This window comes from Nomascus leucogenys, chromosome 8 (assembly GCF_006542625.1).
Source record: "Nomascus leucogenys isolate Asia chromosome 8, Asia_NLE_v1, whole genome shotgun sequence".
Lineage (NCBI taxonomy): Eukaryota > Metazoa > Chordata > Mammalia > Primates > Hylobatidae > Nomascus > Nomascus leucogenys.
Genome location: NC_044388.1, coordinates 74323800 through 74338239, shown reverse-complemented (window position 1 = coordinate 74338239; position 14440 = coordinate 74323800). Strand labels below are relative to the sequence as shown.

Below are 14440 nucleotides of genomic sequence, written 5' to 3'. Positions count from 1 at the left end.
GGCAGCTGAGGTGCTGACTGAAGACAAATGGAGCATAGAATAAGAGTAGTAAAGAATGCCATAAATACTGTCATGTATCCATTGACAAAAGGAGCTATAAAGCTTTTAGGTATTTTCACACTTGTTCTGTTACATAAATGTGTGTGTGTGTGTGTGTGATCGTTTATTTTTTCCTTCTTTCCCACTAAGATGTATTAATACTGATTAACACTATAAGTTAAGCTTATAGGATAGGATATCAAAAAATGATTGTGACCGAGCTCAAAAGAACATTACTCAGAGACGGATACAGTGAATTTCAGATGTTTGTATTCTACTTGGGAGCTACAGACAATAAAAAAGTAAAAGCATATATAGTTTATCAGATAGTTATGCATAAGAAATGTAAAGAAACCAGATAATTACCATCATTGAAGAAAAGCAAGGCCTTAACATGTGAGTTAAGTAGTAAATTAGAGTAGCTGAACTCATGAACTGGAAATACTGGTTTAGACAGCTCAAAAGTAAGGCAGTGATATAATGATGACATCAAAGATCGAAGCTCACTCTACTTCTTGAGTCCATCAATGATTTGTATGCAGATATTTTCTTCCCCTCTCTTGAGGAAGGATTATATTTCCCTTTTTCATTAATATCAAAATTGTTCACATGGTTTAATTTGACTACTGTAATTTGAGCCAAAATGATGTGTCATTTCCAGTCAAAAACTTTTTCAATGCTCTCTCTTTTCGGTCATGAGACTTATTATGTTCTAGATGGAAGCCGTCCTATCAACCCAGTGCTATTGTGAAGATGATGTGGAACAGAGCAACAGCTGTCCATTGCATATGTAGAATGAAGGAGGTTCTAGTAAACTATTGAGATTTGGGGGATTATTTGCTACTGCAGCATAACCTACCCTGTTCTGACTGATTAAAGAAAAATTAGTACTAGAAGTCAAATGCTACCATAAGAGAAACAAACAAATGAACAAACAAAAGTCCAAATGCCCGTAGTGTTGGCTTCAGGACTTATCAGGAGGCAAAGGAAAAAAAAATTTTTAGAGGCTAGAAGCATAACCTTTGAAATACATTAAACTTTTGCCTAAAGCAACTTGGAAAGCTGATAATATATCTAATGAGCTTCTTGCTTTGGGTGAAGTGGTTGAGATATTGGCTGTTAGTAGTGTGCCTTTGTTACTATTGATTGCATTGGACAGTGTTCTCCAAAAATATAGGAGGCCCAAAAATAATTGGCCAGTTTCAGAATATCTAGACTTTTAGGTTTGGAAGAAAAAAACTTCATCTTAATTGAGAAATGACTTAAGAAACAAAAAACTTGTTAAAAGTCATTCTCATGACAAGAACTAAAGTCAAAACAATGAGGGAACCATGTTCAACCATGTTCATGTTTGTTGTTTAAACCTCTGAATTAAGATAGTATCTAGTAAATACTTTTGATTCAACAAAATGGCTCAGAAAAATGAGACAACGAACATGGCTTTCCCATGGGAATCTGATAGGCTTGAAGTGCCCAAAATTAAGTTGAGAGAAAGATTTGAAGAGAGGAGCACATCTTCACATTAATTGGGAAGGGAAGGGTGGCAAGTAAAGTTAGCATGCAAAGTTGGTTGTAAGCAAGGCAATGAAAAGGGCCTTGAGAGTTGTACAAATCAGCCTGGACTAAAGGAGACCATAACTTCAGGACTCAAAAAATATATTGGTTTACCCTGGTATACCAATTTTTAAATTTTATTTATTTTTAAATTTTTTGGCAGAAGATGGACTGTGAAAGATGCTCAGTTCCTAAGACGGGGCATATCCAATGTCCTCTTCAAATGTGGCCAAAAGGAATAATGGAAAAGAAAAGATTTCCCAGAAGGTGGAGCCAAAGGCTGTGGAAAACAATGAGCTATTCTGAGGATGTAGAACTACGGACTAAGCAAGGAATTAGTCAGTACACCTCCAGTGTAGAAAAACTTTGCAATATCTTCCCTGGATGATTTCATAATTTCCTCCAACAAGTGAGTATTGTCTGTTTCCTATTTTGGTAGCTATCCTATTCCTGTTCCACTGTTGTACATGCGGTTGCGCGGTAGAGTAGAGGTGGGCCAGACTTGTCATTTTATTGGTTTCAGAACAAAAGGACTCAAATCCAGACTTATGCAGAGATTATTATGAGATCCTGCACTTCAGTGCTGATGCTGTGACTGGATAGGACTTTTGGGTTTTCTTTCTTGGAGTGGGAGAGGGGCACCCATTGAATATATTTTGTGTGTGGAAAGGAGCATGAACCGAATATTTGTGATCGGAAGTTTGGATTGTGATGAATTATATTTTTAATTACAAATATCTATGCCTTTCCTTTTGGGATGGTGATACTTTCCTAGGCAATTGGCATCAGGCATATCTATATGACTTACTTTGGTCAATAAAATGTGAATAGAAGTCACATGAGTCACATCCACAATAAACTTTTACCATTAGTTCATGGCTCACCAATTATTTATTTTCTCTCCATAATGCAACCATCCATCTTCCACGTAGAATCTACCTTATTCACCTAGATCCTGACAGGAAGAGGACATGGAGAAGGGCTACAGCCAATCTCAATGAATGTAGTGTGAATAAGATATACACCTTTATTTTTGTAAGCTACTGAGATTTTCAGTTTACCTGTCACCTCTAGGCTAATATACCTATGCCCAGTCTTTTGGCTTCCCTTCTCATTCTTTTGTTTCATCATCACTGGATGCATATCCAGAGTTCACATCAACTCTCAAATCAGAAAATGCTTATGTGTTCCTGACCAGAAATGGGCATCAAGACCACATTAGTGGCAAGGAGGCTTGAAAACTGAGCTTTTTGCTTTTAGAGTTCTTTTTAAAGTAAATACAGGTGAATAAAGAAGTAAGGATCTTAAAATGGAGTTTGGCACAGCCAACAAAGAATGTGAAACATGCCACACTCCCCTTGAAAACTAATTGGCTGTTAGTTGTCTGCATCCAGTTTGTGCCCCATCCTCATTGAAATACAGTTTATACTGCATCATCTTCACCGCCCCCATGATTTTTTCATGGACCAATGACAGCAGAATTATTTTAGTTTTTTGTTAAGGCAGTACTCCACTTCTGGTACCAATTTCTGAACTAGTCAGAGTGAGCTAGACTATACAGTGTTAACAAATAAACTGTACAAAATCTCAGTGGTTTAAGAAAGCAAATATTTATTTCCTACTGGCATCACCATCCAATGCAGGCTGTTCAGTGGAGGCACACAAGGTGACTTCAAAGGATGATGGGAATGAGCAGGCCAGTAGCTCAGGAAAAGAAAAATGGGTTTGTCAACATATAAGACTGTCTTTTCCACAAGAGGTAAAAGACTCGTAACAGTGCCTGCCATGTTATTTAACAGCTTTGCTCCTCAGTTTCCTCATCTGTCATGTGGGATGATAATTGCTCTGGCTTCAGAGGATTGTTGGGAGAGTTAACAAATGAGTTAACATATGTAAAGCACTCTTAACAGGGTGTTCACCATATTCAATGCTATATGTTTTATATTATTGATTTTATATTATTGATTTATATTATTGATTTCTTTCTTTGCTATTAACAATGTAGCAATAAATATTCTTGCATATGCTTCAGCCCACACCAGTGCAAATGTAACTACAGGTGAAAATCTCTTGGTTTAATTTGTGGGTCAAAAGTATCTGTGTCTGTGTTTAAATATTAATGGACACTTCTAAATTGCTCTTCACAGAGGGCTGCAACAAATTACACATCTATCAATAATTTATTTCATTGCTCATTTCCTTGTGTTCTTACTAACAATGTGTTATAAAACTTTTAGATTTCTGAAATCCAAATGGTGAAAATATTATTTTCTTTTACTATACATTAACTTAAGTGTCTTTCTGTGAGTTGTAAAATTTTTCAGTCTTCGTCTATATGTCTAAATTTTACTCTCATCCTATAATTATAGTTTAGCAGTGCATAGAATTCTAGATTGAAAAATGTTTTGCCATAGCATTTTCAGGATATTTTTCCATTATTATGGCTTCTATTGTTGCTAATGATAAAAATTATAAATGTAATTCATGATACAAATTAAAGGAGAAAAGTACCATATGCATCTACTAGTTGCTAAATGGGTAGATGCTAATATTTTATACTTATTTTTAATTAAAGCCTGTTAGTAACATGGCAGAAATATATGTCAAAGAAAAGTGTGTATTATATCTGAGAAATTCAAGTCTACTATTATCACTATTTTAAATCACCACTTCAGACTATTATATAATGTATTTAGAGAAGAAGTTTAATTACTGAAACAGAGTAAAATAATTGTATGATTTGTGGAGGACAGTGGCTCTTCTGTGGCACCCTGGCAACTTTGCAGATCTGCACATAGGCCACACAGGCAAGACTCAGTTGCACTCTGATCCATTACGGTAGAATGCCCTGTGATCCTCCCAGAATCCCCTGTATGGCAGAATTCCCTGTAATATATCATATTTTAATTATAATTATAATTATATTATATTTATATGTGAAGAGGCAGTTTTGTGAGGAATTGTCACAAGGCCTCTTATCATCAGCCTCCCCAACTAGATGGAAGTTACTTATATTGTGGGAGACTGCTGCGAGGTAGTTTCTCATCTATCACTTCTCTGGTTCCAGTGAGGCATAGGACTTTCTACATCTGCCCTTTGGGTAGATGCAAGCTATAAAATTGCATGGCCGTAGTGTGGAGTTGGCTCCTCAATGACAGAACAGCCCACCTCTTGTGTCATTTGTCATTTGGCCCTTCCAGTTTCATGTCTTCTTTTGGAACTAGGCAAACAGGGATGTAACATCATGTTGATTTTGTTTTTGCTATTTGTTTAAATAATAAACTGTGCTATGGACTGAATGTTTGTTCTCTCCAAATTCAGATATTGAAACCTCAACCTCAATTGTGATAGAATTAGGAGGTGAGGCTTTTGGGAGGTAAATGGGCCATGATAATGGAGAGCTCATGAATGGGATTAGCATCCTTATAAAACAAGAGAGAGCTTGCTTTCTCTCTCTTTTTCTGCTCTCTGCCATGTGGGGATACAGGGAGAAGAGGGCCATTTGCAAGTCAGGAAGTAGGTCCTCAGCAGACACTGGATCTCCTGGTACCTTGATCTTGGATTTCTCAGCTTCTGGAACTGTGAGAAATAAATTTCTATTTTTTAAGCCTATAGTAATTTTTCATGGCAGCCCAAACTGATGAAGACAAACTGTCTAACATTTGGATTCATTGTCTCCTTCCTGGCTAAATATGTAAAAATGTGGCAAGCTATACTAGCAGCTGCCCCTGTGCTGCTGCTTAGAAACTGCTTACCTGCTTGACAGATTACTGTCTACCTGGAAAATCCTAGAGGAAAACCTGGAAAACTGAAATGATAAAATTTAGCAAAGCAGCCAAATACAATATTATAACACAAATATCAATAGCATTCATTCATAGAAAAGCAGTTAAAAATATAATGTAAGAGTCTCGTATTATATTTATACACAGATATGTTAATAAGCAAGAAAAATAACTTAAAATAAGCTCCATAAAATATATAAAGCTCCATGAAGAACACCATAAAGCTTTACAGAAGTATATAAAGAGTTTGCATACCTCAACGCATCTAGCTTCTTAGATGGCAAATCACAAGTCTATACAAATGTCTATCATCTATATTAATCTAAAAATTCAATGCAATTCTGATAGAACTGTCTTCAGAAGTTGCAAAACAAAATGTTTGTACAGTTCAATTGGAATCAAAGATGATTCCAATACTTTCAAAGGGCAGTTCCCCTACTGTGGCCAAAAATATGTTAAAACTAAGACACAAGATCATGGCAATTGAAACCAGAAAAAAAATAAATCCAACAATTATACAACATGTGTCTAACCTCAATAATTAGATAAATTAATTCAGGCTATTCACATTAAAAGCAATGGGGCTGATAAGGTTTGGCTCTGTCCCCACCCAAATCTCACCTTGAATTGTAATAATCCCCACGTGTCAAAGGTGGGGCCAGGTGGAGATAATTGAATCATGGGGGCAGTTTCCCCCATCCCCCATACTGTTCTCATGATAGTGAAGAGGTCCCATGAGATTTGATGTTTTTGTAAGTGGGAATTCCCCTGCACAAGCTCTCTTTTGCCTGCTGCCATGTAAGATGTGCCTTTGCTTCTCATTTGCCTCCTGCCATGACTGTAAGGCCTCCCCAGCCATGCTGAATTGATGAATTATTAACACAACCAATAGATTATTAGCTAAAACACATTAACTAGAACTCTAATTTTAAAAACCAAGGTAGTTCTGAAACTCTCTTTGTGCAACACTGTGAGTCCGTTAAACATCCTTCCTTTATAAATTACCCAGTCTCAGGTATGTCTTTATCAGCAGCATAAGAACAGACTGATACAGGGGCCTTCACTAAATCATGTGGTGAACTGAGACCATTTTTGGCCACATAGTAGGTTTTTTGAAACACAAACATACAAGCATGTGCCATCCCTCATTAGGAAAAATCAGAAACAAAATAGACCTACTTTTTAATATTTAAGGTAGAAAGGAGAGAAGTTTTACCAAGTCAATTACATAGGATCTTGAACAATTCACAAAGAGGTAATACAAAGAGCTATCCATCAGAAATATGAATAATACATTAAGAGGTAGCTATTAACAGAAAATGTTGACGGCTGTGAACAGAGCCTTTGTCTTATGCTCTTTGAATCCTCAACAGCAGCTTATTTGGATAGAGTTGGTGTAGTTGATAATGGCCTTGATGTCCTCAGATATAGCATGCCTAGTCAATTCCCTGGGTAGGAGCAGGTGCACAGATCATTAGCTCTCTCTGGAGTCGATAGTGCAGTATCTGTTACAACGAGCCTAGAGGGAGTCTTGTCCTACTGTGTGCTTGACGATATCCTTGATAAAATAGTTCTCAAAACATGTTTCCTTGGATGAAATGCCCATGTTGGAGCACACTTGTTTCAAGACCTTGTTAAAGTAGATGGAGTAGTTCTCTGTAGGGCATCTCTCATGCTAATCTTCTGAGTTTTGGTAAAAGTTAGAATTGTTTTTGCAGATGGCAAACAAATGTTCTTAAAGTCATTTATGGTATAGCAAACTACTTAAAGGAAGATTCAGGCATAGTAGATTCAGCCTCCCACTACTTAGAGATAAAAAAGACTGACAGCCAGTACCAAGTAGGAACTATATATAGTTGCCATATTCAAAGAAAGCATAGGGACAACCCAATCTCTCGGTGGATGAAAAATAAATAATGCATGTAAATGAGTTGATCAAATTCCACTCTGATTTAATAGTGTTCATATTTGGCATGAACCACTCAGAAAGCAACACCAGACAGCCTAGTACCCGAGTGTGGCCTGTACCAAGAGTACTTTGAAAAGATTCTTCCTACAGCACCTAAATTTTGTAGGTTTCAGCTTCAACTACTTGAGAGAAACTAACCTCCTCAACCTAAGTCTATGAGAAATGACACTGATCAAATTTGGATCATAAATCCAGCTACATACAATCAACTGCTGTCAGAAGCTGCCTTTTCGAGTCAACCCTAGCTTGAGCAGGAATTATCCGACCTGGAAAAGAAGAGTGATCCCGGAAAACATGACACTTAGACTGAGGGACCAATGTCTCCAGGACTGATTCAAAATCTTAGTAAATTGGAAAAATTATTTTAAAAATTATGGAGAAGGAGTTGGACTAGCAAATTAGGAAACAGATTAAACCAAGATACCATAAGAGGTTGAGAACATTATGAAGATGATACTTAAACTTCAAACAGAGCACGAAATGATATTTAAAGACTTTAATGAAAAAGCAAAGGAACAGAGGCTGTCACGTCATAAGTGGTACATTAGACCATATGCACACAGTACTCTATAATCTTGAAAACAAACCACTAAAGAAAACAAACCACATAAGAAAACATGTTAAAGTTCAGAGAAATTTAAAATTTCTCCCCCACCCCCTGCTGTGTTAATGTACTAGTTGATTGGGTGATTCACAATCCATGAATTATTAATTACTAACACAACCGATAGATTATTAGCAAAAACACATTAACTAGAACGCTGATTTTAAAAACCAAGGTACTTCTGAAACTGTCTTTGGTATATGATGTTCAAGTCTGATAAAAGGAACTCACTGGCAGCTAATGTACTTGGTGTTGGCCAATAGTGTGCTTGGCCAGCTCCCCAGGCAGTAGGAAGCATTTGGCCTTTTGAACTGCCTGGAGGTATGGTCAATCATCTGTTACAATGGGCCACGTGGGAGGCCTTACCAGTGATCCACTCAAGGATGCCATTGCAAAAGGAATTTATGATTCACATGGCCTTGGATCAGATGCCAGTGTATCTGTTTCAACATCCTACAAGATTACTAGTTGTTCACTTAGAGTCTCCCAGCAGCTGAGCTTCTATTTCTCTCATCTTTCTTGATCTTAACCCTGGCATCTTGTTGGAAATATTCTGATGCAATGGAGCTTCCAAGTTTGCTATATTTCTGTTCTATGGAACAGAAAATCTCACAGGCCAAATAAAGATGATAGATATGCATGGTTGGTTAAATAAATTTAAAATCCACTGCAAGAAGCAAGGGAAAAAGATAGCGTAATTTTACATACTTAGAATAGGGAGCAAGCAAGATGGGAGGACCATAGTGTTGACCTGGGAGTACAGAATGTGCCAACATCCTGTCTTTCTCTGCCACATTAACTTTCCCAGCTAATGGTGTGATTACAAGGACTTGCACGGAGATTCCAACAAGGGAGCCCACAGACAGGAAGTGCCATAGGAGAGGATAATGACACACACTTGCTCTGTGAGAAAGACGTGCTAAACAGCCATGGGTTTTATTTATTTCTTTTTTAAAATTGACAAATAAATCTTGTATATACATATTTATGGTATACAACATGATGTTTTGATATATGTATACACTGTAGAACAGCTAAATCAAGATAATTATCCATTACCTCACATATGTATCTTTCTGTAGTGAGAACGTTTAAAATCTACTCTCATAGCAATTTTCAAGTATACAATACATTGTATTAATTACAGTCACCATGTTTTACGATAGATCTCCTGAACCAAACTTATTCCACCTGTCTAACTAAAATTTTGTATGCTTTGACCAACATTTTCCCAACCTGTAACGTTTGGTAAACTCTGTTCTCCTCTCTGCTTCTATAAGTTTGATATACTTAGATTCCATATACAAGTGAGATGATGTAGTGTTTGCATTTGTGTGCCTGTTTTTTTTTTTTTTTTGCTTACCCTAATGTTCCTTGGGTTCACCCATGTTTTCACAAATAGCATGACTTCCTTATTGTTAAAGGCTGAATAGTAGTGTGTTTCTTGAACAGAGAACACATGGTGACAGAATGGGTGTCCCCAGTAGGTGGCTGAATCAAGGCCTTGAAAATACTGGGTGCTTGTATAACCTTCAGTGTACCCTGGATATCTAGTGTTAGCTGTATATTTAGTATATCGTAAGTATCTTGTGCCCAGGTGTCTTGTTTATTTCAGGCCTCATGAATATAGTTATCTCTTTGTCCTCCCATTTCTTAACCTATGTATGATATACTTATTAATTTCCATGAATACATGACATATGACTTTCATACATCCACATCCCATTCATTTTCTTGCCCTCTGTAGAGGAAATAAATATTCTCAAATTGTACAAACAATGCATATTACACATGGCTTTCTTGGAGCCCTTTCTAGAGATTGTAGAACACTTCAAAACTTTAGGTATATCAAAATCTGTTTCTAGCTTCCTTGAAAAGAGAAAAAGTGTCTACAGGTGACAAGGAAAATCCTGCAGATACTTGTATTCAAAGGAAGTCTGAAAAAGTCTGATTGGATAAAAAATAATGGGAAAAGGCATGTAAAAGTATCTGCAGTTCTGCTTTGCTTGGATGAGGCACCTTCCAGAGAAGTTAGCCGTTAAGGGGTGTGTGTGTGTGTGTGTGTGTGTGTGTGTGTGTGTGTGTGTGTAAGGGATATAGTCCTTACGACCTCTGCTTTTGGTTTGGCATTAGAGGGCGCTACTTCGCAGGGGACATCTGGTTGTGGGAAGCAGGGCGGCGAGGCTCGCGCTGAAGTCCCAGACTTGGTCTTCCCTGGCCGGGCTCCAGCGCCTTCTGCTCCGCAAAGGCAGCTATGCCGAGCGTGTCGGGGCCAGAGCGCAGGTGTACCTGGCGGCCGTATTGGATGGAGTACCTGACCGCCGAGATCCTGGAGCTGGCTGGCAACCCGGCCCGCGACAAGAAGACCCGCATCATCCTGCGCCACCTATAGCTGGCCATTCGCAACGGCGAGGAGCTTAACAAGCTGCTGGGCAAAGTCACCATGGCGCAGGGCGGTATCCTGCCCAACATTTAGGGCGTGCTGCTGCCCCAGAAGACCAAGAGCCACCACAAGGTCAAGGGCAAGTAACGTCCCCAGATAATAAAGCCCAGCAGAGCAGATGACCTACTTTTCGAGGGGAAAGATAAAGTAAAACCAAAAGCCAGCCACGAGTTCAAGTAAAAGTATAGGCAGATAATGCCCAAGAGTATTTCAGTAAAGTCTCTCCATTCCTTTCATTCATTACCTTCATACTCTCCACTTTGTTTTCTTTACCAATATTATGTCACATTGGTTTCCTGAAAGCTGAGTTTAGCACTGGATTTCAATGCAAACTGTATTAGGTTGATGCAAAAGTAATCACGGTTTTTGCCATTACTTTTAACGTGTGTGTGTGTGTGTGTGTGTGTGTGTGTGTGTGTGTGTGTAAGGGATATAGTCCTTATGACCTCTGCTTTTGGTTTGGCCTCAGAGGGCGCTACTTCGCAGGGGGCACATCTGGTTGTGGGAAGCCATTACTTTTTTTTTTCTTTCTTTGAGACGGAGTCTCGCTCTGTCACCCAGGCTGGAGTGCAGTGGCGCAATCTCGGCTCACTGCAAGCTCCGCCTCCTGGGTTCACGCCATTCTCCTGCCTCAGCCTCCCAAGTAGCTGGGACTACAGGCGCCCGCCACCGCGCCTGGCTAATTTTTCGTATTTTTAGTAGAGACAGGGTTTCACCGTGTTCGCCAGGATGGTCTCAATCTCCTGACCTCGTGATCCGCCCTCCTTGGCCTCCCAAAGTGCTGGGATTACAGGCATGAGCCACCGCGCCCAGCCCAAAGCCATTACTTTTAATGGCAAAAACCGCGATTACTTTTGCACCAACCTAATAATTTTGTGAAAGACATTTTTATGTGGTATCCAGAAAAGCACTTATAAAACAGTTTTGTTCATGTGGGCTATTTTATTTGCCATCAAGTTATAATGAATTTGTCAACTGATGATTAATTTCTTCAAGCCTGAGCGACGTGCTTTAGTGCTTTTTATTTGGCATGTTAAGATTGTATCTAGCCTTTAGATATTTTACTATAGGGAGGTTTGTATGTGCCAGTTGGTTTAAGGTTTCACTCTGTGGGCTGTCAGCTTTCCCAAGAGGTCTCATTTCAGGGTGGTCAGCCAGGCTGATGTAAAAGAGGGTTACAGGCCAAAGGACGCTCCTGTAATGGCCTCTATCAGTCAGATTTCTGCCAAAGCTGGACTCTGCAGAGTCCAGATCTGGAGAGTTCAGTAAGGTCTGTAACCTGCAGTTTTATGGAGGGTACCCTAGGCTTCATTTCTAGATAAGCCTGTGTCCAAAGCATTGGTTTAGATTGATTTCCTTTTGCCTGATACTAACTCTAAGGGTAACAAAATCCTGTCTCTGGAATGATGTTGCATCTGCTAGGAATGAACATTTGGCACAATCTGATGGTTAGATGGTTTCATAAATATCTGTACATATGGCAGATGGCAGATGTTAGTCTAAAATTTACTTTTATTAAACCTAACTTTAGATCACTTTAAGTTGCTTTGATGGCTACCATTGTCTAACAACTAGAAGCTTACGTCAGTTCCCAGACTGGACTGTGGAATAGAGTTCGACCTAGAGTAAAGAAAGAAGCATGCGTACGAAACACAACCTTTGACTTTGGAGTCCAGAGGAGAAATAGATGTATCTGCCCAATAAACCCACAGGGTAATGAAAAGTGAAGCAATTATATGGTTGAACAATTATCTTCTAGGCCGTCGTTTTTGAAAGTCCAACCAAAAGCATTAAGTCTGGGAAGCAAAGGCATTATCAATAGAAATAAAATACATAAAATGTGCAGTAAAGAGAAGAATTTTAACCCTTCTGGAGTATGACTGACCTAGGGTAAAAAATATACATTTTTAAAGTGTGCTGCAGTACTAATATATAGGCTTATTATGTAAACATATGTGTTGCAGAATCAAAAGTTTCACAAAATAATCCTGACTCTTACTACATGGGATGCACTCTGATCTGTTCCATTCTATTCAGGCCTCATCCATTTTGTTTAAAAAACCATACTGGCTAAATTGATAAGAGGTGCTAAATTGATAAGAGTAATGACCTGTAGGTTGAAAAACATTGGGATGATGGGAGTAACCAATCAGACAACTTGGCACTGCACCCACAAGGCTGTAGCAATTGGTTCAAATGTTTATAAGGTACTCTGGGCTGGGCCAATAAGAGCCTTTCCTAGGTTTTGAACACAGCTGCTTTTTCCTCTCTTTTATGGATGTGATGAATGAGACTCCAAAACTGCCAACAGACTTATCTGTTGCCTCTTGGAGAAGATTTAAGAGAAGCGAGAAAGTGCAAAAGAACAGCTGAAATAAGAGTTCGAAAGGTCTTCATTTATTTTGGGACAGAGATTTAATTCCAGTCTCTGGTCCCTGGAACTGTGCTTGTTCCAGCTGCTCATTCTTATATTCTGTGACCTACCTCAGTCTCCGTATTTTCTTTTTCTCTTTCTTTCTCTTCCAAAGCCATTTCAGTTGGACTTCTATCACTTGTAAGCACAGGTGTCTGACAAATAGAAGCCACAACTGAGTACAATAAAAACTAAACCTTGCAATACAAAGGCCAATAAATAGGTTTGGCCCTTAATCCTCTCTTGTAACAACATTGACATGATCTTGCTCCTCATTCTGATTTAGCACCAAGAGAAAAATAAGAGTCCGAGTGGGAGAGGGAGGAATCAAAAGGAACTGAGCCAAATTAAGAGCTTTTGGTGTAAATGTTGGAAGCTGAGAAAAGCCATGTCAAGCCGCAGCAAACTCCCCTTCATAAAGGAGGCAGAGGGAAAAAATAAAATAAAAAAGAGGAGAATAAGAGAGCAATTACCTTTTTCATTTTTCTCCAAGTTAAGATTTGCAATCTAGCTACACTTTAAGTGATTGATGTGGTCGCTAGGGGCTAAGAAACAAAAATGTTTCAGATAAGAACATGGAGCCCCCAGATTCAAAATGCCAGCACCTCACACACCCATCCTGGCAGCACAACCAACATTCACCCTCATCTGCTAAGACAAGTTCTCAGAATCAGAAAGTTCATTAACCTGCACTTCAGTAGTAAATAACATTTAAGTTTTGGAAATGTATTCTTCTATTTGGCAATTCAACACTATCACTTGTAACAAAAACCAATAGACAAGTACAACTCAACATCCTCAAGACAGAGCACCAAAATTAACAGAAAAACTAGAACCCCTCTCCAAACTAGAAGAATGTTAATATAAATATTTAACATAAATAAATGAATAATATCAGAAATATATGCTGACATATTTAAAACAAAAATTAGATGCGTGAAAAAGAAGGTTTTCCGAGAAATGACAAATAGAATTAGGGAAGAAGGAAAGAAGTAAGAAAGGAAGGGAAGAAGGAAGGAAAGAATAAGAAAAAAATGAAGCAGGGAAGAAGGATGGAAAGGAGAGAAGGAGGGAAGGAGGGAGGAAGGAAGAAGGAAAGAAGGAAGGAAGGAAGGGAAGGAAGGTAGGCAGGTGATCTCAGGAATTTGGAAGAAAATTGATACAGCTCAAATTCACAGTAATGCCAAGATACAAAAGGAAGAATAATGAGAGGGAAATTTTATAGGAAACTGATGTTGAAAGTTGGTTTCAGTGTTTGCCTAACAGATGAAATAGTCTGGAGGGTAAGAGAATGGACACAACAGCCAGACTTTCTGGGTGGTTGGATTCCTGACTCCATAGCTTACTAGCAAGTTACCTAACCTCTCTGTAAACTGGCATAATAATAGCATCTACCATAGAAGTTTGCTGTGAGAATTAAAAGTGTTATTGTATGTAAAGTGCTTAGAATAGTGCTCAGCACATATTTAGTGTTAAATAGGCCTTATTACAAGGAGTCTCTGAAAAGGGGGTGAGGGGCAGAGTAGAAGAATGATTACAAAGAAAGAGATAACCACCATCTTTATTTGAGGATATATTTAGTAAATTAAATTATATGGAAAATTATTTTGGAATATTGGTTGGAATGGCATAT

The 14440-nt window shown here is 38.5% G+C and overlaps 1 pseudogene; it reads left to right on the top strand.

The window, feature by feature from the left end:
• Positions 1 to 8294: 8294 nt before the first annotated feature.
• Positions 8295 to 10481, top strand: LOC105740196 (annotated as a pseudogene).
• Positions 10482 to 14440: the final 3959 nt, after the last annotated feature.